The sequence below is a fragment of the Balaenoptera borealis genome, assembly GCF_965194805.1.
Source record: "Balaenoptera borealis genome assembly, chromosome: 1".
NCBI lineage: Eukaryota > Metazoa > Chordata > Mammalia > Artiodactyla > Balaenopteridae > Balaenoptera > Balaenoptera borealis.
The window spans coordinates 16,069,016-16,096,772 of record NC_138860.1 but is presented as its reverse complement, the minus strand read 5'-3'; the positions used below and the strand labels follow the sequence as shown (position 1 = coordinate 16,096,772).

Sequence of the window (27,757 nt, the reverse complement as noted above, 5' to 3'; positions counted from 1 at the left end):
CATTGTGGAACTGGAGCCAGAGTGAGCACAGTCTCTACCCAATATTTTTTGAGGCACAAATGTAGCCAGGAGTGAGTCATTCAACAGAGTACCTCAGAGGTGCAGGGTCGTGGATATAAATGGGCAAGACTTGGGTACCGGAAAATCCGTCACCTTAACCTTGGATGTGCCGTCATCATCTCCCGGTGAGTTCACAGAAATCAACTTCCCCGATTCCGGTTCATGCCTTAGGCCAGGTCCGCGCTGCAGTGATGCTTCGGGTGACTCAGAGAGGACTCATAAATCTGACGATCTCTGCTCCCAGACTCCAAGTGATATAACCTTTCCTTCTTGGGTTGCAAATACGTTATATAAAAATAACATGGGAAATGGTTACTCTGTGTCGACTTTGCTCATTGCCTTCCTCTGAGAATGTGCCAGGGAGGAGAGAACTGGGAGACTTTGGTCCTATCAAGGAAAGGTAGGAGAAGCAGGGGGAGGGGGAGGGAGGGACGGCTTTCCCTCACCATGTTTGTTTACCCAACGTGTCAGTATGGGGCACCAAGAAGAGTGTGGGACTTAGGGAAATATAGTTGCAGTCTCTTGGGTCTAAACATAACTAATTTGCAGAGTTGTCTTAAAGGGTGAATGAAATCATTCATACATTCATTCATAAATCAACTGTTCATTGAGTCTCTACTAAACTGCTAAAGAACCAAGAGTGAATAGTATGAAGTCACTGCTCTCCTGGAACTCACATTCTAGTGGGTAGAGCTAGAGTTAAACAATTGAACAAATAAATATTTACAATATCAGCAAGTGGGTGATAAAGCAAGGTAAGGAGTGAGAGGGACCAGAGTGGTGCTACTTTATTTTTTTTTAAAATTTATTTCTTTGAAGTATAATTGATTTACAATGTTGTGTTAGTTTCTGGTATACAGCAAAGTGATTCAGTTATACATATATACATGTATATTCTTTTTCATATTCTTTTCCATTACAGTTTATTAAAAGATATTGAATATAGTTCCCTGTGCTGTACAGTAGGACTTTGTTATCTATTTTATATATAGTAGTTTGTATCTGCAAATCCCAAACTCCTAATTTATCCCTCTCCCCCTTTTCCCCTTTGATAACCATAAGTTTTTTTTCTATGTCTGTGAGTCTGTTTCTGTTTTGTAAATAAGTTCATTTGTGCCATATTTTAGATTCCACATATAAGAGATAGCATATGGCATTTGTCTTTCTCTCTCAACTTACTTCACTTAGTATGATAATCTCTAGGTCCATCCATGTTGCTGCAGATGGCATTATTTCATTTCTTTTTTATGGCTGAGTAATATTCCATTGTATATATGTACCACATCTTCTTTATCCATTCATCTGTCGATGGCCATTTAGGTTGCTTCCATGTCTTGGATATTGTGAATAGTGCTGCTGTGAACATTGGGGTGCATGTATCTTTTCCAAATAGAGTTTTCTCCAGATATATGCCCAGGAGTGGGATTGCTGGATCATATGGTAGTTTTATTTTTGGTTTTCTAAGGAACTTCCATACTGTTCTCCATAGTGGCTGCACCAATTTACATTCAAGTGGTGCCACTTTAGACGTGGTGATGAGGGGAAGCCTGTGAGGAAGGAGGTGCCGTGATGCAGTGACCTGCTGGGTAAAGCAAAGAGTATAGGGGAGCATCTAGCACAGTGCTTGGCAGGTGGTTAGCGCTTCATCAGTGGTCACTATCATTATAATTCCTATCATCATTATCCTCAATAACAATGGTGCCTGCGTGCCCTTTCGAAATTTGGGGAGCCTGTAAAGTCTTATAGGAAGCTTGGTTTAGAGCGCACGTATAATGGAATTCTCTATCTGTATATATCAAGATGTTTTATTTTCACTTGCAGTTTAACTTTGGAGATAGCTAATAATGTTTAAAGGAAAATCAACAAAAGCTGATTGTTCTGTGTGGTTAAATATCTTGCCACTTTTCCCCTTCAGTACCGTTAAACCTTTCTTGCTCAGCTACTTGTGTCGGACACTGTGCTAGGCACTGGGGAAACAAAAACGTAAAACTGAGTCTTTGCCTTCAGGAAGCTTAGAATCTTAATATTTTCCCTAAAAATTCAGGACTCATGCACTCTTTGTTTGACTCGAACCTGCAGGAGAGTTGATATGCTGACAAGGCTCTGTAGAGTTTAGAAAAAACAAGTTGCATTTGAGTGTTAACTTTGATGTTTGTTTAGTTCTATAAAATATGTAAGAGGCTTTTCCATTAGCGAGTAAGACTTTCAAAAAGCTTTCAGAATCTCATGTCACAAGTCGTCGTTAAGTATTGCTAAAGGGGAGTCACAAAGACTGACAGCTTGGAAACTTAAGCACAGTATGTGGTTTAGGATGTGTGGCCAAAGCGAAGCCCCCATTCCCATCTTAATTGAGATCATGCAGGGCCAGCTGATTCATTTGGTCTGAAAAGTCCAGGCTACATGGGAATCTACAGTCCACTTGGCAACACTCTATTATCCTTTGGCCTTTATAAGCAGCATATCACACCCTGTCTGGGGAAAGTTAGGGATGAAAATCTCAGCCTAGGTATATTTCAGTGATGGAATGAAGTGGGATTTGGGAAAAGTGATTTACACCCGAGAGACACATATGTGGTACATTAAGTGGCACACATAAAACACACCTGGAGATTGCTTTCTGGAGTCTATTTTCGTTGTGAGTCTATAAGTTTACTTTGGGACCAGACATGGCACCTACTCAGAGAGGCCTATACTGACTCTGTTACTGAACCAAACTTGAGTCCCCCCTCCTGCACGCAGTAAAGCCAATCTACTGACACCAGGTTGTAGTGAAGGAAAGTGCAGTATTTCTTACAGGGTGCCAAGCAAGGAGTCAGGTAGCTAGTGCTTAAAAGGCCCTAACTCCCTGATGGCTTTCAGGGAAAGGTTTTTAAAGACAGGGTGAGGGAGGGGCTTTCAGGGTGTGTGATCAGCTCATGGACATTCTTCTGATAGGTTGGTGGTGAGGTAAGTAGGAGTCAACATCATCAACCTTCTGGTTCCAGCTGGTCTGGGGTCTCCATGCTTGTGGGCAACATACAGTTAACTTCTTCCACCTGGTGGTGGTTTCAGTATCTACAAAACTGCTCAAAGGATATGGCTCAGAATATTATCTATAGCTCTTCAGGAGGAACTAAAGGACTTTGTTTAATGGATAAACTATTATTATTTTGTCTTGCTTGACTGTTTTCCTCTGCTTCTGCATTTTCTCATTTTTCTGCTTAAATTTATTCTTTGGAACTTGGGGAAAGCCTGGGAGGCTAAAGTTCTTCTACAGACAGGAGGCAGGCGGAGGACATGGCGGGGGGGGGGTCTGTCCTGGGAAGGCCCCATAGGGTCCTGCTCGGTTACAGCTTTTAACCACTGCTCTTCACACTCTACTTCCTTTCTCTGCTTTTTGCTCTTCAGGGGAACATTTTGTTCTATTCACCTACCTTACCCTATCCTATCCTACCCAATCCTCTTCTGTAGTTCTCTATTAGGTATGCATTTGCATATTCTTTGGCTGTCTCTCGCATTAGATGTGTAAGCCTTGTGAGGGCAGGAACTTCTTGTTCACATTTGTATACCCAGTACTTGGTGCAGAGTAGACTCCCTATGACTATTTGCTGAATTCATGAGTTATAGCAATGATGGCTGATGACAGCAACAGTAACAACAATAAAACCCTTAAGGTTCAGGAGAGCAGTCAAAACTCTGTGAAATCAGAGCAAGGTTTCTAACATTTGTTTAGATGGCAGAGAACTCGATGCTCTGTGTAGGACCACATGATGTAGTGATGCATGAAATTAACTATCTTTCTAAACTTTATCGTACGAAAGCGGTACTATGACCAAATGTTAAAGGAACTATAGGGACGAGGCTAGTAAGTTGTATTTGCATTGATTGTTTTAAAATATGTATACTTTTATTAAATTTTTCTTGTTTTTTGCAATTTGGATAAGGGGTGTTAATTATTCAGCTTTAACAATAAGACTCATGGATGCAGATTGCAAAACATCCATGTTCTGGGGTGTGGGGTACACACTGATTCAACATACCTGCTGTTCTAGAAACATTGTCTTTGCCTTTCACTCTATCCTTCAGGTTATATGCTTCACTGACACTATGGACAAAATCTGGATGGTCTGACCTAAGAGTAGACCCATGTTGGAAAAATCTCCAGTGACATTCCTTTGTGAGTTCAGATAATTTTAAGAGAATTGTTGGATATAAGAGATTTTCTTAATGTTACTGTAGATTATTTACGTAGCTTGTTAATCATCCAACTACTCCAATTACTCTTTCAACTAAGAGTCATTATAAATGGCTCAGGCTAGGTCCTCTCCCCCTGAACTTCACCCCTGCACACACCATTCATCTAGGTTAAAGCCAAACCACCTTTCTCGGAAAGTAAATTTCAGGAAACTGTTCAAACATCTCAGTCATAACTGATACAGAAGAACTTTCTTCTCACCAGCTCTTTCCAGTGGAGAATGTCTTGTAAACATCTACTACTGAAGCACAGGTAAAAACCCATGAAAATCAAGACATCCTGCCTGGAAGCAGAAAACTGCAGGAACACCTTTTACTTCTGAATATGAAGGAAAGTGTGAGCCATCGCTGAGTTATTGGGTATAAATGAATAATGACTGGGAATGGGACACTGCATGAAGGAAATCTGTTGCTGGATTTAAACACACACTCGTCTATACACGTTATCAAAGATTTGAGTTGAGTTTTTTGATTGGTGGTATCTTTGAAACCACAGTTTTACCTATTGCGTAAAGATTTTAACTGGAGAAAGGGTGATACATTACATAAATCTATAAATCTCTCTTTGTGAATAAAAAGATACTCATATCTGATGTTTAGTTTCATCTCATTGACAGAAATTACCCACTCCTCCATTTTCAGAAAAGTAATTAAATACAAGCAATAGACACGCAGGTGGGCAAGAAGGACCCCATTTGCAACTTCTGCCTTTCACGTCTCATGGCAGAAGTGTGATTGTTGCCCTTCCAGTTAAAGGGCTATGACTGAGGGGCTACCGTTTACTCTTAGCCTTCCCGCTAGCAGAAGAGAAAACTTGAAGCACTGCAAAAATGCATAGAAGGCTTTTTCTTGTTCTGTATGCACGTTTATCTAGGGATAAACAGGAGGGCTGTCCAGAAGCGTCTGATCCTGCTCTCTGAAAGGCACAGGTCAACTGGTAAGATTCCAAGAGTAGCCAGTAGAGACCAGAATCTGAGCCAGGGAAAGGTACAAACACGAGGTTACCAAACCCAAAGAGTTACCCAAGAAGAGGAGCCAGGTATGAACTGAATAGTCAAGCCATCGAATCAGAACCCACTGGATCTGAGGCGTGAGGTTCTCAAACAAAAGGGCGACAACTAAGAATGAGGCCAGAACCAAGTGCTAGCCAGACGGGGAAGCTGAGCCCCGTAAAGCAGGCAGGAGGTGGGAGACAGTGGGCTTGTTGCCTAGTTCCTGTGTCCATGGGCACAGGCATAGCCTGAGCCTTGAAAATTACAGTGAGGAAAGCAAAAGGCAAGTATGAGGGATCGTGGGCAGAAGTCGGGGTGAGATTAAAAAATAGTCTTTCACAGATAGTCCAAAAAGTCTTTACAGTTTTCATGGAATACCTAAATCCTATTGGTAAGTCATTTCCCCCCCCCCCCTGAGTTTCTTATTCAAACAGAGATACTGATAGACACATATAGCCCTGGAGTTGATTATAATAGGTAATGCAGTAGTAATTATGCAACTCTGGGTGTGTCTTTACTTTCTTCCAAATGTGTTTTCTTTCTAGAGGCTTAACTATCTCAGAGCCTTAGTTTGAATTCCAACTGAAACAGACCCCAAGACAAAGATTCAAGGGCAAGTAATTTATTGGGGAAGCAATCTCAGTAGAAAAGTGAGGAAGTAAGACAGAGAAGGGAAGGCAGCCAATAAAGATTTTCATTATGAAGGAAGTTATAACTAGAACTCGGTCCTGCTGGGAAACTGGGAGGCCTCATAGTGATCCCTCTGATAGGTGATGGAAGTGGAATATTCGTACACCAATTCTCCTGTCACTCATTGGTCAGGGCTGCCATAGGACGTTGATCCCCTGGTACATCACCACTGCCATGCAGGCAAGCAGGCAAAAACCGTCATGGCAGCCAGAGAATGCCTCTTGGCAAAAAAAAAAGAAAAAAAAAAAAAAAACAAAAAACTACAGGCGATGGCAGTTAAGCCAGCCTGTACGGAATTGGTAAGGGAAGGGGTATGAGCAAGGTGGCCTCTGCTATACCCAGGGAGTGCTTTGGCTAACTGTCCTGGTCTTAAGCTCATATAGCAAAAATATGGTAGATAGGAAATGAGTATCCTCATCAAACCCTTGACCTGGACTCGCCTGCTGGGTCTAGATGGAAAGCTTAGAAGAAACCTTCGAGATTCCTTCACATGCTTTTCTCCCCTGAAATTAGATTTTCCCCTTAAAGAAGAAATAGGATTGTAACGGAATCACATATTTTATTAAAGCACACACTCACTCAGAAGTTCCAAACCTTTAGCACTGGAAAGGTACTTCCAAGCAGGAAGGGGAAGCTGGACCAGACAGCTTGGAAATCAGTCATCAAGGGAGCAACTTTGCCTTTGAAATGTTTGGAGAAATTTAAACCACCTTCTCCTTCTCCAGCCTGAGTCTGAGGGTGAAGTTTCCAGCATATTCCTGTGAGTCTTACCAGGCTCTTCCAGGGTGTGGAGGTTCTTTGAGGGAGGCACATCTGTTAGGTCAAGAATCTCTTTACCAGGGGTCCTTTCCTGTGGTGGGTGGGAAAAACCAGAAGGTGATTTAGAAAGCTGTCCAAAAGGACTTCTTGCCATACCCCATCAGCCTCTGGTACTAATAAATACATTTTAAAGTTCAGAATTGTCCCCAGATCTCTCCAAGTGATCTTTTAGAGATTTGGTTTTGTGAAAGTAGCCATGGGATCTGGAGCTGTCATAAAAGGCTTCCACCCTGGCAAACTCCACCATGATTCTGAAATTCGACTCTCGCTTTTGCCCGTGAGGAAGCCATTGTAATAATAAGGAATAATCGTTACAGACACTGGTGATTTGTATGAAATTTTTCTTGAGTTTATTATTTAATAAAGAACATTCAGAAATAGGCAAGTAAAAAACATCATTTATGTCACAGATGAAAAAGCCACATATATGTATTAATGGAATTCATTCACTGGTTTATGGACCCAAACTTCTCTTGGGACTCTACAAATCCACATGCATATAGACCCCTCTCCATCTGACAGGAATGCAGATTACTCACCAAATATTATGTGTGACTAGCCCAGGATTATTCAGAATTCTCTAGTGGGCTCACTAAGGGACTTTCTTTGGTAGCGTAGAGCTTAGAAACATTTTGAAGGGAGACAGCTCAGGGGTTTGCGGCAATGTTGGTTGGTTGTGCTTTTGCTGAACAGACGATTTTAGAGACACCTGGGCCATCCTCTCTGCACAAAGAATCTTTGTAAACGTTTCCTCTAGTCAGCACTTTCCTATTATAGGAATGGATAAAATGATCAGGTGTCCTCCCCCAAACAGATGTTTATTTCTGCCAAAACAGTGTAAGGAGCATGCATCTTGAAGATGTTAGAGGAACAACTACTTGCAGCTGAAAGGTGTACTCGGCTTGTTAAGACTTGGCCAGATAAACCTTTTATGTTTAGGGAGTTATTTTGCATGAAGCTAGTGCCTGGAGAGTGTGTGCGGGTCATTCCCTACGTAGTGTGGATGCAGCTTGGGGATGAGAAGGTCTTAAAGGGATGGTAAGGATTTATTTTGAGCTCCCAGTTCTTCAAAAGAAAGAATATACAGAAGAGGATATTCCTGCCAGAGGTTCAGAGAAACCTGGACATAGCCGTAGTTTCTTTTGTTTCAGGAAACAAAGCAGGAGATTTGCCGGAGCCCTACACACGGGAAGCTCTAAATGTAGTCATGCTCTTCGGTTATTTATAGCCCATGGGCTCCGCCCACCCTCCCTCCTATTATCTCCCAGCCCCCTCCCCCCAACCATGTCGCTATATTTAGACCTGAAGCGTCATCTTCAGACTCTGTGTGACCACAGCAAGGTGGTGCCTCTGAGAAGCGTGGCAGAATATGTTTTTTGTTTTTGTTTTTTGTTTTTTTGCCTAGTGGAGGAGATAACCATTTGGGATATTTTCACCTTCTGGGGGATAAGGCTTGGCTCTGTGTAAGAAGCCCAACCAGCAAGCAGGATCTCTTTGACATTATTTTATAGAAGGAAGTATTTTTGTCACAGTCTGGTATTTGTTGCAAAAAGCACTGCTGTCGTATATTACCAACTTTTTTGGAGTTGGTAATTCTTTTAAATTCTTTAAAAAAATGGATGTCTATCCACTAGAGAGGCATTATTTTATTCATATTTGGGTAAAATAAAAATTTTAGTTAACAACAACAAAATTTTTTATCCAGAAAGATCTATGATACCTGAGAAAGGAGATATTTGAAGATATATCAGGAAATTACCAAAAAAAAAAAAAAAAAAAAACCCACTGGGTTTGATGCTAATTTTAATAATAGCTAAATAAGTGCTAAGCGTATTTCATGTGTTACTTTATTTTATCACCAGGTTACATACCAGGTGTGTAGTAGCATTCCCATTTTACAGATAAGGAAGCTGAGGTTTAGAGAATTAAACAACCTATGTAAGGTCCCTGCACTGGTCAGGTTTCAGACTCAGGTGGCCTAACTCCTGGGCCAGTGCTTGTAACTATTTTCCTAATGCCCTTAAATGCAGTTCTCTGATGGCTCATGTTATCTTGTGTGTGTGAAGGTAGAATTGATGATGATTGTGACCTAGGCATCTGCAGGTCACTGGAAAGGCCAGTGCATGTGATGTCACCCATTACAAAAACAGAGTCCTTATTACTCATTAAACTCCAGGTCTTGATTCAGAAATATCAGCAGAGCCTCTTTGTCTGTTGCTTATGGTGGAATAGAGTTCTCTCCTACATTCTCTTGCTACTGAAAGCCCGTCATATGACCGAAAAGAATAAGTTTGCAAGCCACAGATCGGTTTTAAGTAAGGTGTTCTTCTGCTATCTACGATTTTATTCCATTAGGATAATTTCCTTTCTTTCCCTTTTCTCCTGAAAGCACTTTATAAAACCACAGCTCTGCAGAAACTGCCCTTGTCACCCTTCAGTTGCATCCCTGCCCATGAGTACAACATCGGGATGAGCCGAAACTCTCTGTATGGCCGGAGTGGGGAAGGATACACTCCAGGTATGGCGGGGGGAGTGGGGGAGGGCTTTGTCTATGGGGGATAAAAAAAAAGCAAACAGTGGGAGATAAGTTCTCAGGTCTTCTGTTGAGACCAGCATATCGTTGCCCACCTAGGACAAATAATTTTAGCCTTGTCCCTTTTCAGAGCTGAAAAAACACTCTTTTCTTAGAAAATACCCAACTGACACCTGCGTGTTTTCTCTCCAGTGAAAGGCGATACTGTGGGGTTTGTATTAAAGAATTTAACATTTCACTGTCTTCTTCTTCTTCTTCAAGTGGTACTGGGTGTAGCTAAGCTGTTGCAGACTTGCTGTCAAGGTTGCATGTTTAAAAAAAAACACCCGTTTTCTTAAAACCGGGGCAAAATCCTGGCATTTTTAGGGACAGCTTTTCTCTGAAGGAGGGAGGAGAAAAATATGGAGAATAATGAATTCATCAAGCTGAAAATGCACGAGGCAGTGAAGCGCTCAGGCTTCAATACACGCCAAATGGAAAGAGAGCTCCCATTACTGTTGAGATGCACAGACACAGCCCCGCTAATCGCTTGGTCATGCTTGGGAGACACTAAGTCGTCACAGGCCGTGACATGGTGAGAACAGGGTGCCAGGGGTTTGTTGTAAGAAAAAATTGTTGATTTAACATCCATAACCAGCAGCATTGCCTTCCCCGACCCTCATCCTCAGATGACAAGCCTTAGTGGGAAAAATGCTTGTGTGTCTGTATGTTTAACTCTTTAGGTTCAAGCCAATTGGAAATCATATGGGAGGTAAAAAATTGTGGAGTAAGTGGCTACTTGAACTAAGAGATTAATTTCCATTTATTTCCACAATTTGTTGTTTCTTATATATGTAGGTGTGTAGTATTCAATGTAAAATCATAATAGTTAACATTTATTGAAAAGTTGATTTCGTGCCAGGTACTGTTTTGAGTTATTTACCTGTCGTGAGGCTGTCCTATGAAGTAGGGTACCAGAATTGTCTCTACTTTATAGAAGATAAGTAGCTTGCCCAAGGTTCCATAGCTAATGAGTAGTGGAACCAAATTTGGAACTGAGATTGTCTGACACCGAAGCCTCTACTGTTGACCGCTGTGCCTTGTATTCGATTATGTCCTTGGAGAAATCCAGTGAAACCAGAGGACAAATTAGTCAAAGGGACACAGTGTACTTTTTCATTCTTTCAACATACATTTTACCGAATATTGTGCTTATGGTAGAGTGGAAAGACAGACACACCTGTAACTCCAGCGTAATGCCGTTCCCGCTGTAATGGAAAGGTGCGTCGGGGCCAGGGCTGGCATGGAGGAAAAGTCAGCTCATCTTTGGGAATTGCTTTCCTGGGCGTGGCTATATAACCAGTGACTAGCATGTTATCTGGCTAGATCTTACTAGGTACTCAACACATAGTATAGTCAGGAAAGGAAGCAAATACATAACATTTGAGCCGAGACTTTATAGATTAAGAATAGTTCTCCTATGGACAAGGTGAGAAAAGGCATTACAGAACGAGAGAAGAACAGGTGTAAAGACAGGAGAGCACCGGGGTTGTTTTGGAAACTGTACTGATTCTATCGAGCTGGGGTACAAAATGGAAGATGGCTGAGTGGAGGCAAGAGAGGGAGCCAAGACTGTTCACTTAACAGGCAGACTTGGCATTGACATTGTGTACCATGCAATGGGCTGTGGGTGTACCTGGAGGAGTGAGGGATACCACTGAAGCCATGTGAGACTCTGGAGGAGTGGTCCAGTTGAGGTTAGGGAAGCAGTGCCTTGGATGATGGATTGAAGGGTTGGGGGAGTGGTCAAGACTGGAGTCTGTTGGAATAGTCTTGGATAAGATTATGTGGGTGTGAACTGGCATGGTGCCTGCAGAGTTGGAGTAGTGGGATATGCTTAAGCACTCTTCAGAGAGACTGGTCATTCATTAGATATGAGGAAAGAGGAGATGGGAGGAACTGAAGGTTGATTTCTGGTTTGAAAAAAAAATTAGTAAGCCATTAATTTTTTTATTGAAGTATAGTTGATTTACAATATTGTGTTAGTTTCAGATGTACAGCAAAGTAATTCAGTTATACATACATATTTTTTTCAGATTCTTTTTCATTGTAGGTTCTTACGAGATATTGAATATAGTTCCCTGTGCTATATGGTAAATTGTTGTTTATTTTATAATATATACAGTGATGTGTATCTGCTAATCCCAAACTTCCAATTTATCTCTCCCCTCCTTCCTCTTTGGTAACCATAAGTTTGTTTTCTATGTCTGTGAGTCTGTTTCTGTTTTGTAAATAAGTTCATTTGTATTATTTTTAGACTCTACACATAAGGGATATCATATAATATTTGCCTTTCTGTGTCTGACTTACTTCACTTAGTATGATAATCTCTAGGTCCATCCATGTTGCTGCAAATGACATTATTTCATTCTTTTTTATGGCCAAGTAGTATTCCAGTGTGTGTGTGTGTGTGTGTATGTGTGTGTATATATATATATATATATATATGTATATATATATATATATATATGCCACATCTTCTGTATCCATTCATCTGTTGATGAACACTTAGGTTGCTTCCATGTCTTGGCTATTGTAAATAGTGCTGCTATGGACATTGGGGTGCATGTATCTTTTCCAATTAGAGTTTTCTCCAGATATATGCCCAGGAGTGGGATTGCTGGATCATATGGTAGTTTTATTTTTAGTTTTTTAAGGAACTTCCATACTGTTCTCCACAGTGGCTGCACCAATTTACATTCAAGTGGTGCCACTTTAGACGTGGTGATGAGGGGAAGGCTCTGAGGAAGGAGGTGCCGTGACGCAGTGACCTGCTGGGTAAAGCAAAGAGTATAGGGGAGCATCTAGCACAGCGCTTGGCAAGTGGTTAGTGCTTCATCAGTGGTCACTATCATTATAACTCCTATCATCATTATCCTCAATAACAATGGGGCCTGTGTGCCCTTTCGAAATTTGGGGAGCCTGTAAAGTCTTATAGGAAGCTTGGCTTAGAGCGCACGTATAATGGAATTCTCTATCTGTATATATCAAGATGTTTTATTTTCACTTGCAGTTTAACTTTGGAGATAGCTAATAATGTTTAAAGGAAAATCAACAAAAGCTGATTGTTCTGTGTGGTTAAATATCTTGCCATTTCTTCCCCTTCAGTACCGTTAAACCTTTCTTGCTCAGCTACTTGTGTTGGACACTGCGCTAGGCGCTGGGGAAACAAAAACGTAAAACTGAGTCTTCGCCTTCAGGAAGCTTAGAATCTTAATATTTTCCCTAAAAAGTCATTAATTTTATGAGGGTTATAAAAAATGGAACACATTTGGGTTAAAAATTGTGCGTTTAATTTGGTCAGGTTTGCGCTTCCTTTGGGACATGTATCTGGAGGTATCTGTAAGGCAGTTGAACACACACGACTCAAAGTTAGGCAACAGGGCTGTGTTTGAACAAGAGCCATCAGCAGACATGGAGGTCATAGCTAGTGAATTTTACTAAGCAAGGTTATCATTCCATGCGTGGTGGCGTAACACAGAGGGCAAGCATTAGTATTACACCAACAGGCAAGACAGAATAGGGTTTAGTAGCTGATAGATGGGGTTATTAAAAGGACTTCATGAAAGAAGAGGTTTGGGACTAGAAAGTTAGACTTTAACTGGGTGGAAAGAAAAGAAGGGGAAATAATAGTTTTGTATGGAAAAGTCCTCAGGTTTAGCAAAGTGATGTTTTAGAAGCTTCCCTTGGGAGATACCCATTTCAAATACTGGATTGTTTGGTTCTGGAGGGTGCTTTAGGAATTACTTTAAAAAGAAGTAGGGCCTCAGTGAAACACGTGCATGCGTATTAAATCACTATTAAACCTTTCTCTGAAATTGGACAGCTGACTATGTGTAATGTGTTGGTAACAGTTTTCCTCTAAAATAAAATTTCAATTTTCCTCCCAATTATGAAACATTTATTATAGTTCTTATGATGGGGCCAGTCATAGTTCTGAGTACTTTACACCTATTACCCATTTAGTTTTCACAACACTCCTATGAGCTAGGGACTCTTATTGTCTCCATTTTCCAGATGAGGAAACAGAGGCACAGAGTTTGAGTGATTTGCCAAGTGGCTGCTAAGTGGCTGGTTCTGGACTTTGAATCTGGAAGTTCTGGCTCCACTACTGTACACTATGTTGTCTCTCTGATATCATGACCAGAAGACCCAAGAATCTAAGAATCTGGCTTTGACCGAGCTTTCCATCTCTTGAGAACCCCAAGTGATACTTATGCCTGGCAAATCACAGGCTAGTGGGACTAAGTAATACTGTATTGGGATGTATGTATGGTGCCAGATCCCAAAGCAGAAGTCTGGGAAGTCCAGAGGAGAGGCTGATTGTCCATAAGGCCAGTCCTGAATCACACCTTTACCACCTTCAAGGAAAGGCCCGTGTGGTACGTCCCCACCATGATCTGAGGAGCTGGGGCCGGAGGAGATAGTGCCAGAGAAAGGGGAGTGCTAGAGGGGCTTTTCTGTTGTCAAAATTAAGCCAGTCTAAACTACATCTTGAGTATACCTGGCTAGCTCCCAGGAGAAAAGGAAGGAGGGAAGGGGGAGGGGAAGGGAGAGAGAGCAGGGAAGTGACTTCTCGTCTCTAAGGTGGGCTGGCTCTTCAGACCTAACCAGTAAAGGAAAAGAGGTTCCAGCCCTTGTGTACTTGGTCACTGTGGCCTTTACCCGCCCTGAGTGTTTCACATCTTTCAGCACATAGCCTAATCAGCCCCAGAAAAAGACGGAGGAGAGAAGAAGACAATAAAGGAAAAAGACTTTGGACTTCTTCAAGGAGCCCAAATGGCCCACAGGTCTCACTTCATCACTGGCTACACAGAAAAAAATTCCTTTTCAATACAAGGTACCTGTACATTAGGGAAGCAGCTTGGGGTTCATGCACCAGGATGGCTCTTTCTGCCCTGTCATCAAGGAGGTTGGCAGTTAGTAGCCTTGCACACAGCGTTGGGGAACTGAGCCCAACGTGAGGCTGGCCACGGGGTCCGAACTGTGGATAAAGATTAAAAGATGGATATTGGATGTGCCTTTGCAGAGCTGAGCCCACGATGTCCAGGAGATCTTTCTTGATCCTGGTAAAATTAGGGTAGCACATATGAATGGATGCCATTTTATTCCCTGTGTGAGAAGAGTTGGAAGATGTGGGTTTGAATACCAAGTTTAACTCTTAACTGGCTGGCAATTAGCACACTTGTTCTGTGAAGGCCAGATGGTAAAAGTTTTCTGTTTCTATTCAGCTCTGCCATTGTAGTGCAAAAGCGGCCTTAGGTAAGTATGTAAATGAATGAGCTTGGCCGAGTCCCAGCAGAACTTTACTTTAAAAAGCACGTGGGGGATGGGAGGATGGAAGATGGGAGAGGCAGATTTGGGCCGACTTCATAGCCTTGCCATCCCTTGTTTTAGGCAAATGACTTGACTTCCCTAGTGTCTCGGTCCCCTCATTCCTCCAGTTGGTTGATTATTCTCACCCAGCAAGTCAGGAGGTTGCAAATACCTGGCATAATAAATAGTTCATGAAAGAAGGAAGGCTGGATGCAGAGGTGCCAGCCAGCTGTGGGACCTTGGCCTTGTACTTACTCTCAGCTTTTGAGGACTTTTTCAGCTCTCACATTCTATGTAGAAGAGTTTGAAAAAGTGCTTTGCAAATAAAAGTAAAATCAAAGCTATAAGTGTCGCTAAAAATTTCTTTAAAAAACGAGTCCACTTTGGACTTCCCTGGTGGTCCAGCGGTTCTATGCTTCCATTGCAGGAGACATGGGTTCGATCCCTGGTCGAGGATGTAAGATTCCACATGTCTCTCAGTGCGGCCAAAAAATTAAAAACACAACCAAAACCAAACAAACAAAAAAACTAGCCCATCTCATTCCTTAGGTTAAAAAGCATAATCCTCACTGGAAAATTTGTTTGTGTACTCTTTAATTTGTAAGAATTTTTCCTCCTAATGTCATTAGGTTGCATTAGAACTTGACTCCTATGAGCTTGACAGATAAGATCCACTTCCCTAGCAGGAGGCAGAGGAAATGCGCCAGTCTGGAGGATGGCAAAGAAAGTGTCTCCTAAAAAACATTTAAGCCAGCAATGCATACTTGCTTCAACAGTATTCCTAGAATTTCTCTAAACAGTACAAGAAACAGATGTAAAAGAAAAAGAGATGACATTCCATTGCCTTTAACCCTTTTATGAATATAAATGTAAAAAGTACTGAACATAGTATAGGACAGATAATCATTCCATCTTCACTCTAGATACTATATCCTCTGGGGTCCACCGTGATTAATCTAATAGAGAGAGGGGGTAGCTCCATATTCACTTATTTCCCCCCTAGTGCACTTGATTTAAGGCAGGATACAGAATGGGACGTGCCTACACACTCTCCTTCCTTATGAAAGTCATAAGAGTAATAAGGAAGAAAGACAGATTCATGTGAGTCCAATCCATCCTTTAAGCACAAAACAAAACACAAAGCTCATTATTGAAGAGTAATAAAAGTGAGTCTATGTGGCGGTTAGGTTCCTACAAATAAAAATTGCCACCAACGCTGCCGTTGCCTGTCTTTGTGAAATGAAGAGATGAATGCTACCTTTGTTCAATGAGCCCATAATTAAGAGGTGTTTAACACTGAAGCCTATTGCTTTAAAAAGATATTGCTGTGTAAATGTCAGACCAGTGGAGACGCTGGGTTATGAAGGTTACAACAGCCAAAGGTAAGCTTAATGAAACAGCCAATGGCACTGACATGGTTTAGCGATTCAGCCAATAGCATAAGCATTTACAGCCTCAAGGAGTAGCATCCCAGTTTCTTTCCAACTTCTTTTTATTTTAAGCTGGGAGTGTTGGAGTGGATGGGGGAGGAGAGTAATATGTGTGTGGTATACACACACACACGTACATGCCTTTTTAGGAGCATTTGCTCCTTGGATGTACTGAGGGATACTTATATAGCTTAAAGTGAGTATTAATTTATAGTTGTTAAAGTGATTTTTATTTTGCATATTTGTACATCTTCAGTACCTAACAATTTCTTCATACTTTTTTGTATTAGCACTAGCAATTTTGTTGGTTACCCTTTTCCAAGTAACTTGGATTGGATGTTTCTATTAGTTGGTGTTAGATAAATTGCAAGACATGCTCTGAAGTAGATTTCATCCCTGCGAGAACTGCAGAGCCAACGAACTTCCAAAAGATGGTTGGCTCTCTCATGGAGAGCAGTCCTTTTTGCAATATTTGTTCTAGGGTAAGATGATTTGATGTTGAGCTTTTGGGGTAGGAGGTTAAGGTGATCTGTCCCAGTAATCTGCTCCTTGAAATGGAATATGTAAAGAATCTTACAGGGGATGGCATACAGTAGATGTTCAACAAACGTGGTGCTTTCATATTGAGATATCCTCGTTATTCCATCAGTTGCCTGTTTTGAATCTCTTAGGTTAAGGATGGCTCTTTGTAGTCAGAGACTAGATCCCAGACCTCTGTGTCTCTGGTATCTCCCCTCAAGGTTTAAACCTGGAGCAGCAGGATACAGAAAGGTTGAGTATTGAAGTGAGTAGCTTCAGAATTCTGTGTGTGCCTTTTTAATGAGCAATGCGTATTTCCACCGTGTCTGAGAATCACTGATTTCTCTGACTAAGTAGAGACCAGAGCCAGAATAAAGGAAAGTCCCCTCCAAGATCCTCCACCAAATTGCAGGACAAGCACATCACTATAGGAGAATTTATGGCTTCCATCACCTGATCTCAACCCTTGCTCCAGGCTTTCTGTGCTTTCTGGTTTGCTTCCTTTGGGATCTTGCCTTTACCAAAAATTAAACAGAAGTTGCCTTTTTTGTCTCCCCCTTTCCGAATCTGCCCTTGATCTGACCATACTGTTGTATTAAAAAGGTGGTAAAAGGGTATGGAAAGAAGAATGTACAACAATGATTATTCCTTGGGTGACAAAGTAATCCGGTCTCATTTCTGAGTCCCCACTCAATGTTTGTTTTTGTTAAATATGCTGTAAGGGCAACTGTTCTGAGTATATTACCCAAGATTCCAAGACGATAATTAACTAGCTTTGCTGCAGAATTGGTAGGAGGAACAAAAATATACATCTGCTGACTAAGAATGACACAAATTTGTTAACTAAAACAGATAGTCTTGATAGTTTAAGCAAATATCATATGGTGTTTAAATCCTATCTGCACTTCTTATCTTCTTGGGAAAAAAAAAAAACAAAACTATAAATTACTTTTTAAAGTATGTTGGTAGCCTGCTGAGAAAATTCTGGAAAAAAAAAAAGGAAGGGTAACCCAGAAACTGCCCTCCCTGTCCTAGGAGGGGAGAGAAAAGAGAAAGAGAATGATGGGGGGTGGGAAGGGAAAGAGACCTGTGTACCTCGTCCAGGGAAAGTAATTGAAAATGCTAATTTTGTGCCCACAGACTACAACTTTGAAGGACAGGTCCTTGTCATTGGACTCCTCGAGAAACAGCAGAGCAGAAATAAAAATAGATCATTGACCAAAAATATCCCTTTCCAACTGAGAAGTTTTAAAGTGCTGCTGCCCATTTTTCTGTTTAAAAAATTATAAACCAGCTCTTTTATTCTTTACTATGATTTGGAGAGTAATGTATATGTGGTTTAGGAATAGAACTATTATGAATCTCAGTTTACAGAATGTTGAAATATTTTTACGGCTGTTCTTTTTCTCTTTGGAAAAAGGAATTATCGGCAAGGGTCAAGTTCAGGTTCTTGTCAAATCAGGAATTTCAGAGGCTCAAGTCAATTAGCAATTTTTGGAAAGATGAACATAGATGGAAGTTACTTTTTTCTTTAAATAAACAGAAATGTTAATTATAATGATTGCAATTGCAGTAATAATTCCTTTGCACTTTAAGCTCAAGAGTCACGCTGGGGTTTATAACCACTGGGGTGGGAACAGTCACGGCAACAGAGTTTTGGAAAATGCACTGATCATATAGTGCATTAAAAACTAGCCATATGTTGACTGGTTCTTTCATAGGCCTACTGGCTCATGAGAAACAAGGATGTTGTTAGGAACTTATGGTTACCAAAGGCGAAAGGGGGTGGGGAAGGGATAAATTAGGAGTTTGGGATTAGCAGATACAAACTTCTATATATAAACTAAATAAACAACAGAGCCCTACTGTGTAACACACGGAACTATAGTCAATATCCTGTAATAAACCATAATGGAAAAGAATATGAAAAAGTATATATATATATATATATATATATATATATATATATATGTATGTATAACTGAATCACTTTGCTGTACAGCAGAAACTAACACAACATTGTAGATCAGCTATACTTCAGTAAAAAAAAAAGAATGTTGTTAGAAGGCAGAGCAGGATTTGGAATCCGTTCCTTCTTTTTTTCTTTCTTTTCTTTTATTCTTTAACATATATTTATTGATCCAGCACTGTTCTGGGTACAGAACAGTGAATGTGAGAGACAGAGCCTCTGCTGGCATAGAGCTTACATTCTAGTAAGAAAGAGAACTAAGGAAAGATAGCAGACAGTATGTGCAATGGAAAAGAATAGAGTGAGGGGAGGAGGGTTGGGATTTGAATTTACATAGGGTGGTCAGGGAAGACTCCATTGAGGTGACCTTTGCAAAAAGACCTGAAGCCACTGAGGGAGTGGTTATGTGGATGGCTGGGAGGGGTGATTTCAGGTGGTGGGAAGAGCAGATGCAAACATTCTGAGGAAGGGTGGTGCCTGGCGTGTTCCAGCAAGGCAAGAACAGCGATGGGACTGAAGTGAAGGGAACTGAGGGGAGAACAGTGAGAGGGGGTGTCAAGGGAGACATGGGGGCGGGGCTCCGTGGTCATTTAGGTCACTGTCATGGCTATGGCTTGTACTCTGAATGAGATGAAGCCAATTACAGGATTTTGAGGAGGGGAATGACATGATCTGACATTTATAAAGGATCCTTCCAGCAGCTGTTTAGAGAAACGAGGGCAGAGACCGAGAAACTCACTAGGAGGCCACTGTTAGAATGCAGGGAGAGGTGACAGTGGCTAGGACCCTTGGGGTCCACATGGAGGTGGTGGGGGAAGTGGTTGGGGGGTCTCTGGATATACTTTGAAGGTAGTGCCAACAGGACATGGTGATGGTTTAGATGTGAGGTCGGAGAGAAAGAAAACCTTTGAATTGCAGACTCTCATTCCACAACCATCAAAACCTTAAACAATTTCTCACTCTGATATCAACTATAACAACAAAAACGTATATGTGCATTGGACTGTATTTTAAAAACTAAAATGCTTTTATTTATATTATCAGTAGATATTCATGCAGTAGGTATTCATTCATCTTTCGGACTAACAGAGGCCCTGTGATGTTAAGTACTCTGGCCAGCTTTATATAGCCTGTCAACAGCAGAGCAGACACTTAAACTCATCTCCTGCAGAATTGCTCTCATAAAGATCGTCTTCCTTATTAAGTGCTGGGACCGTAGCTTATGGGGTTCCGCATTTCAGTTATCCAGAGGGTCCTTTGAGGAGTTGAGTCAGTGCAAAACATCTCAAATACTGTTGTTAGGAGTTATTATAGTATTGAAAATATATAATCTTTTGTGTATGAAGAGAGAGGTGCTGACCTACAGAGAAGAACATTTGGCCATGCACTTAGCATTCTTTTTTTTCTGGTAACTAGCGATTAATTAACCCAGTTTTGGCCACTTCATTCTTATCCACTGACTCTTGTGTAACCAACCCATCGGCCATTATTTGCGGCTTAGAGATACCTTCTGAATTACTGGAATAGAGCAAGACTAATTAACCTAACCAACAATTAAAAATATGACTTCAACCCCTGATAGGTTGCTGACCAGCTGACTAACCAATCACAGTTACAATCTTTTACGGATGTGGGCAACTGGCATTGTTTTAGCATATCAAGTGCTTTGGCACTTGCAAAAGTCAACTGGCCACATTTATTGGTCTGATGGATGGATCCAAGGCTGAAGAGCAAGTTGGACGATCTATTAATAGAAAATAATATAAATAGAAGAAAAGCCCTACCAATTGAGTTCATCAGAGGTAATAATATCTAAATACCTTAACCTCAAATCATTAGTCTGGAATATCTCAACCAATATGGATTCTCTCAAAAATCAGTTTGCTGCTACAAATATGATTGTTTAATAATTCACAAGTTATGGGCCTTCAGGCTAGAAAACGTGAGCGTAGCTGAAGGAAAAGAGGTAATCTCCACCTCAGATAAGATTTCAATTAAAAGAAGAGAAAGTCTACAAAATATAGTTTAAAAATTTTAGTTGAGACATGACGATCTTTTATGTGTGTGTGTTTTGAGCTGGGTGTCCTACTGGGGAGATATCAATTTAGTTCAGTTTCATTGTTCACTTTCAGATCAGAGCTATTTAGCTCTTTTCCTGAAGATCATAAATATTTTATTAAAATAAACCATAGCAGATTTCTGTTTTACTTACTAGATTAAAAACGATAATTTTAAATGGCTAATGACTGATGTCGAATCATACAGACATTCTTCTCTGCAGTAGTAGAGAGGAAGGACATAAGAATCTTATAAGGCATTTTGGTAACTGTTTCAAGCCTTTTCTGTTTTATATCAGAGAAGGTGATATCGTTTTGTAAATTTTGCCTTTGGAGTGGTCCTTGCCCATAGTCATCAGTTTGCATCACATGAATTCCCAGTCCTAGTAATTCTTCCTAACATGTTACTTTCAGGATAAATCTGTTCTCTGAAAAGATGTTTTGAAGCCTAGCTTCATGAGAGCTCTCCCCTCTCCTGCAAGTTTACAATGTGGGCTAATTACAATGGCCAATGGGTTTCCAAGAGTCAGTGGATAAGAGTGAATTACTAATAATTCTTATAGGTCATGTTTTGATTCTCTTCACTCTCCATTCTCCATCAAGAGTCTTCTGGCCCAAGAATCTCTTTAAACTCTTATGAGAAGAGACCGTTGTTTATTTTTGTTGTGGTTGTTTTTCCCTCGAACAGCAATTTTTGCAGCCTCTGACTAAAATGTTTTCTACATTATTTTATAATGGAATAGATAACTCTTGGAATGGGGGTTGCCAGGGTCACCGCTGTACACCCAGGAAAATGTCCTGTCACCTGAATGACTTGGTTCTGCCCTCACCCTGGGCCACACCCCCATGTAGGGCTGGGTGACCTTTCTGTCTATTTGCATAATCTTCCTTCCTTGGATTTATTCTCCATGCCTGGGTCAAAAAATGGGGCTCATTAATAAACATTTATTGAGCACCAACAGGGTATTATGTTCCAAATATATTCCCTTCCCTGTAGGCTTGGAATCCACAATTTTAACTCCCAGCAGTCACCTCTGCCCTGATTTTGAGAAGAGTAAGTTATCTAAGCAATTGAAAGGACATTCAAATATTTGTGAACTTCAAAGGGAGATAGTCCTTCATCTAAAATGTCCTTTTAGATGGTCAAAATTTCCAAATACTCCACTTGTCCAGTAAAGTCCAGTGAGCTGTGAGTTCCTGGGATGCAGATAAGCCCTGATAAGGTTAAAAATATTAACACTCATAAGGTAATAATTAGATTATCAAGTTAAAAGCATCTGTGCAGTTAGGTGTGAGGACTGTAGAGAGAGAAAAAAAAAAGAACCTCATAAAAATTAAAGAACATCGTCAAGGTCATTGGCATATAATTTTTAAAGTCATCCGAGCTAGGTGTCATTGTGCTAAAAATTCGATCAGTAGGCAAAGTTGAAGAAGACACTGTGCCGTTAGGATGTGTGAAGCTTTTTACTGAAGCATGATAAATAATTGAAAATGCCTTTAGGAAATTCCTGTTTTAATGGGAAAATACTTTGTCATGCCGTTTTTCAATTAGAATTCACTACTTCAAATTGGTTTATCATTTAGCCAACTGCACATTAGATTTTTAGTGATGCATTTTCTCATCTTCATTTTTATGCGTGGATTTTCCAGTTGATAGTAAAACTTTTGGTGGCTTCAATAACGTTTCCACTAGTGGTTCCCAGTATTTTTCTGATGAACGCAATACCCTAAGGATTAAATTAAAAATCACCATCAGTGATGATTTTTGAACCTGATCGATTGAACCTGATTTTGGTGAAAGGCTATAGATTGTAACTGTTCAAATTAGAATCTGGGGTAGGGAATAGGATACATTTTAATTTGAAATAAAGAAAGTGGTGATTCTTCTATGTGCCCATGCTCCTTCCCTTCAGATTCAAAGGAATCCACACATGTCAGTTTTGAAAGGCATTCTCCATTTCAGATTTAACATTCTTGTTTACACATTTCTATAGAAGAGCCAGTAGTCTAAAATGTGCTTCCTGAAACACTAGTCAATCAATTATTTAAGTATTTCTTAAGCACTGAATGTACACTCATCATTGAATTAGTTCAGGGGCTGCAGTCAATAGAAACATAAAAGAGATCCTCTATCTAATTTTTGTTTTTTCAATTTGTTGAAGGAAAAGTCTAACCAAAAATAAAGTTCCTTGGTCTTCATAAGGGAATTCAACATTCCTTCATTCGTTATTTAATGAGTATCTCAACAAGTGGGTTACTGCTATCAAAGAGATTTTTTTATGTTTACGTTTGTTTGTTTTGCCCCCTTCCCATTAGACTATGTTCTACGAGGGTAGAGAACTTTATGTTTCTAACTTATCCCCAGAGCTTAGAATAACAACTGGCACGTGGTAGAAATTTTAAATATATTTGTTAAATGAATGCATGAGAGATTGAGTGAATGATTAAGTATGTGCTTAAGAAAGATTTCAAAAAAAAAAAGAAAGATTTCTCAAAATGACAGGCAGTCTGAGATCTGAAGGTTCATTAGGGGTTAGCCTAAGAAGAGGACTTGAAGAGTAAAAGTAGAAGAAGCAGATCCCTTGCAGAAAAAAAAAAAAAAAGTGGATGGCAATACCATTTACCTTAGCATCCCCAAAAATGAAATACTTTGGTAGAAATCTAACATACTATGTACAAGAACTCTGTGAGGAAAACTACAAAACTCTGATAAAAAGAAATCAAAGAACTAAGTAAAAAGAGAGACATCCCATGCTCATTCCTGGGGACTCAGGAAAATGCTGGAATGAGGAAACCAGAGCCAGAATCTTGAGCACGTGAGAGAGGAAGGGCAAGGAAGGAGACTGTATCTCAGGGCAGCTAGGTTATCTACCTCACGCGTGAGCCTACACCCATGGAAGGCATACATCTTCCCAGGTAGGAGTGGCAACTACTCTCTGATCTCGTTCTCCCGGTTTCTATTTGCAAGATGACTACTGCGAAGTAGAGACGGAGCCAAGGGCTTGTGAAGAGTGAAGATAATCAAGGAAGGGTGAATCCTCACATTGTTCACAGCATGAGAATAGAAACTGTGGGCAGCCTGGGCAACTCGCTGGTGCATTGTTTGAAGCACAGCTATTAGAAGCAGTTAATCCTCGGTGGAGACTTTTTGTTCTTCATCCTAGCTCTTCCCCTATGATGAGATTTCTATGAAATCTGCGGGTCACCGATGAAAGAGGAAATGCAGGCCTGTCTCTAGCATTTTCTGGGCTAGGACAAGAGTACAAATGGAGGCCCATGTACCACAATTGTTTGAAAGCTACAAATCAAGTTAATAAGTAGTCAAATAAAACATCTTCTATTGTTCTATCTTGAGAAATATACCTTCACAATCCTTTTTACTTAAATTGTGGTCCACATGCCAGCAGCGTCAGTATCATCTCAGAGCTTATTAGAAGTACAGACTTTCGGGCTCGACCTCAGGTTTACTGAGTTAGAATCTACGTTTAATAAGACCTCCAGGTACTTTGTTAGCACACTGAACTTTGAGAAGCACTGTTCAGAATGACCTGAAAGGCCAAGTTCTAGTATAGAACCCACAGATTTCTTGGAGTACTGCCCCAGAACATGGCAACATGACAAGAACTGTGTCTCAGCCCCCAACCTCTATCCCGACCCCCTCCTTTTCCCACCCCCAGCTTCTTCCAGCATTTCAAGGTGCCTTGTCTTCAAATGAATGGATACTCCAGTCGACACAATCATATCCCTTTAAAATAGCTGCTCTTTGGCCTCCCCTTGGGCCCAGAAACGTACCATTGGCAGAACACTCAGCCACTGTGAGGATGGATTCCAGCCTAAAGTAACCTTAGGAACATTGGGGTAAGGGAATCCAGAATCCCAAGACTTCGAGGGTCTAGAGGTGGAGCATGGGCCCTAGGGAGACACATCCTCCTGCCCTATAGACTTCTCATACTGTAGAGAAGGGCACAGCCAGAGAAGGGGCCGCTAAAGTGCAGGGCCCAGATAAAAGCTCCTCTTGCTCTGGTCTAAGGGTAGTAGTAGATAAATGTATCTCTCTTTCTGGGTATAAGGTTATTGTGGTGATGGCATTCGCGCTCGAGTGTCTTCATCCAAATCAGGTAATGAATAGATGGACATTTGCATTAGAAAACTCATCTACACGTTGAAAACGCATGCAACTGTTGAAAGGCATCCAGGGTCATAGAACACCTGAGGTGTTGACAGCTCTAACTGAGGTCTGAGTTTCCTGCTGTTGGGGATGGTTTAGAGGAAAGATGTATCCTTAGAGACTTAGGACACTGACCCGGACACAATGAATCTGAGGAGTTGGGGTGGGGGGGAAAGCATATGTGCAGCTTTTCAGTTGCATAATATTTGATGTGTCCATAGCAAACTTGACTTGCATTTTCACGGTCAGTCAAAAAATCAGCTTCCTAAAAGGTATTTTTGTACCCTCTCTCAAAATCTGACTCTCCATCAAATGGAATTTCTTTTGAAAAAAAATGTAATGAAATGTGATTAGTGCAGACGTCTGTGAAATTCATTGTACTATTAAAATCCTATTGGGTCTTTGTTTATGAAATGTGTTTTTCTGTATTTGAAGTTTAGGGAGGCTTGTTAATGAGGCTTTCAAGATTCATGGCCTCTTTTCTATGGCTTAATTTAGGCTCTATATCAAATATGTAAAATAACATTATATCTTCCCACCACCTCTGTGGATCATACATTTTGTTATTATTTCCCTGCCAGAGTTTTCTTCTTCTCTTCTCCTTTTATAAATACAGAACTACTAATAGTAAGGACATTTTTAATAGAGAGAGTCATTATCTGGAGCAGAAAGGAGTAAGTTTGGATGACAGTATTTCCTTCCAGATCTACCTTCAGGGTTAGGTAGACATGTACTGACTCACATTCAGTGTCAGCTGCCCCCCTCACCCCTCTGTATCCTCATTCATTCCACATGTATGTTCCATCAGGTACTGCCAGCACCTAAACTCCCCAGGGCCCATCATTCAGTTTCTGTGGGTGGGAGACAAATGACTTGCTCAGCAGAGCTGCCCATGGGGTACAAAAATCGAGATGATCAGGCCACATGGTCCACTCTGGGGGGAGATAAGAGTGCTGGTGACTTGAGGAACCATCCAGTGGTTTTTGAGCCTCCCTCCATTTCATCACAAAGCAGTTAAGGCCATTCTTTATCTCTTCCACAAGGAATTCTTAGCTCCTGTGATCTGTTTCTCTCTTAACCTCCACTGTACCAGTGGCTTCACCTTGTTCTAAGGATAAAGGCCAAAATCCTGAACATGGCCTAAGAGTCCTGGTCTGGTCTGGCCCTACCCACTTCTCTCATCTCATTTCACCCCAGGCTCCCTGCCCTGTGCATCTACCCAGCTGCTTGCTTTGAGATGCTTGGACTCATCATTTTCCTTTTGTCACAGGACCTTTGCACCTGCTCTTCTCTCTGCTTAGAAATCTCCAAGTCCTATGTTTGCTAGTTAATACTCACTGTGACCTCAGGTATCTGCTGCTTCTTCACATCCTTAGGTGACCCTACTTGGGTGCTCTGAGTTGGTCAAGTCCCTTTATTGTAGACTTTCAAGGCACTTATTTTCAAGAATGTGGCTTTGAGTAATGTCTACCTCTCCCACTGCACTGACACTCCTTGAGGGCAGAGACTGTCCGCTTTAGCTTTTCCTCTGTCTTCCTAGCACTTACCATAGAACCCTGCCCAGAGTGGGCCCTTAATGTCCCTTGTGGGAAGGATCAGAGAGCAAGGTGATTCTCCTCTTCCCTGGATTGCCCTAAGGACAGCCCTGCATGTTTAATATTTGGCAAAATTCCATCCAATTACTTGTATAGGTTGGTGGCTCATTTAAAAATGCTTTATTTGGGGATAATAGAGGGGGACAGACAGATCTTCATTCAACTTTTACAAGAGGGAGCGAGCACATGCTTTAGAATTACACAGTTTGATGCAGTTAGATTCTTTCGGGTCCCAGGAAACCTGGTAGAAGACTGACTTTAGACAACTGAACTGGATAAGGAATTTTATTAACTTTGAGCTCAACTTTTAACCGAGGTGGCACCAGAAGGTGTCACATACTCTATCCCTTTATCTCCAGGCAAGTGTGTTTTAATTCTCTCAAGCAGTGGTGGTTTTACCTCGAAAGTAACTCTGTTCCCTCTCACAATCAGTGTCACAGTCAGGATGCTTTTCCTGCTGCCTAATAGAAATTCCTCTTGCTATAATTTAATAAGCCCATTTCCTCTGTTCTTTCCTTGGGGGGAATCTGTTTTGATAATTATTCTTTAAATAGATGAATCACATTTACGTAGTGACTTACAGTTTACAACGTGTTTTAACGATGTCATCTCATTGAATCTTCCAATAGCTTGGAGGGTTGAATATTATTTCCTGTCCTCTCATAAAGCAGCCCAGAGAGAGGATAGAACTTGTTCACGATCACATGGCTTGTCCATGACACAGATGGACAGATGGCTCTCACACTCAGGTGTTTGTGTTTTCAAACCCCAAGTTGTTTTCACAATATCAGGAACCACCATCTGTTTGTGAGAAGAGTGAGATTCTACCTAGTTTTTCCTCTGGCTTATCACCATCTTGTCATACTAATGTATATGTTTTCTCAGTTGCTGTTTTCCACACCTGTGTTTATTTTCACACTTCTTTTCTGAGCTCCAAGTTTTCAATGTATAATATTGGTTATATAGACCTAAAATAGAGTGTCTTTAAAAAGAAACTTTCAAATGATAAGATTTCAGTGATTCCTTAAATAACGTACTTCTATTCATACACTCTGGTATTGTGCCGGCTTCTTTTTTTTTTTTAATTGAAGTATATTTGATTTGCAATGTTGTGTTAGTTTCAGGTGTACAGCTAAGTGATTCAGTTATACATATCTATATATTATTCTTCAGATTCTTTTCCATTATAGTTTGTTACAAGATATTGAGTATAGTTCTCCATGCTATACAGTAGGACCTTGTTGTTTACTTATTTTATATATGGTAGTTTGTATCTGCTAATCCCGAACTCCTAATTTATCCCTCCCCTCCTCTCCCCTTTGATAACCATAAGTTTG

General features: G+C 40.8%; 1 protein-coding gene across 6 annotated transcripts in view; it reads left to right on the top strand.

Moving 5' to 3' along the window:
- The window catches only part of ESRRG (estrogen related receptor gamma), a 636,910-nt gene that overhangs the window by 138,418 nt on the left and 470,735 nt on the right, over positions 1–27,757 (top strand). Inside the window, exon 2 of one of the 6 annotated variants that reach the window (XM_082394907.1) lies at positions 9,184–9,312. The exons of the other annotated variants lie outside the window; for them this stretch is intronic. The gene's annotated coding sequence lies outside the window, so the exon portion shown is untranslated. The remainder of the gene's footprint in view (positions 1–9,183; positions 9,313–27,757) is intronic. 6 annotated transcript variants of the gene reach the window in all.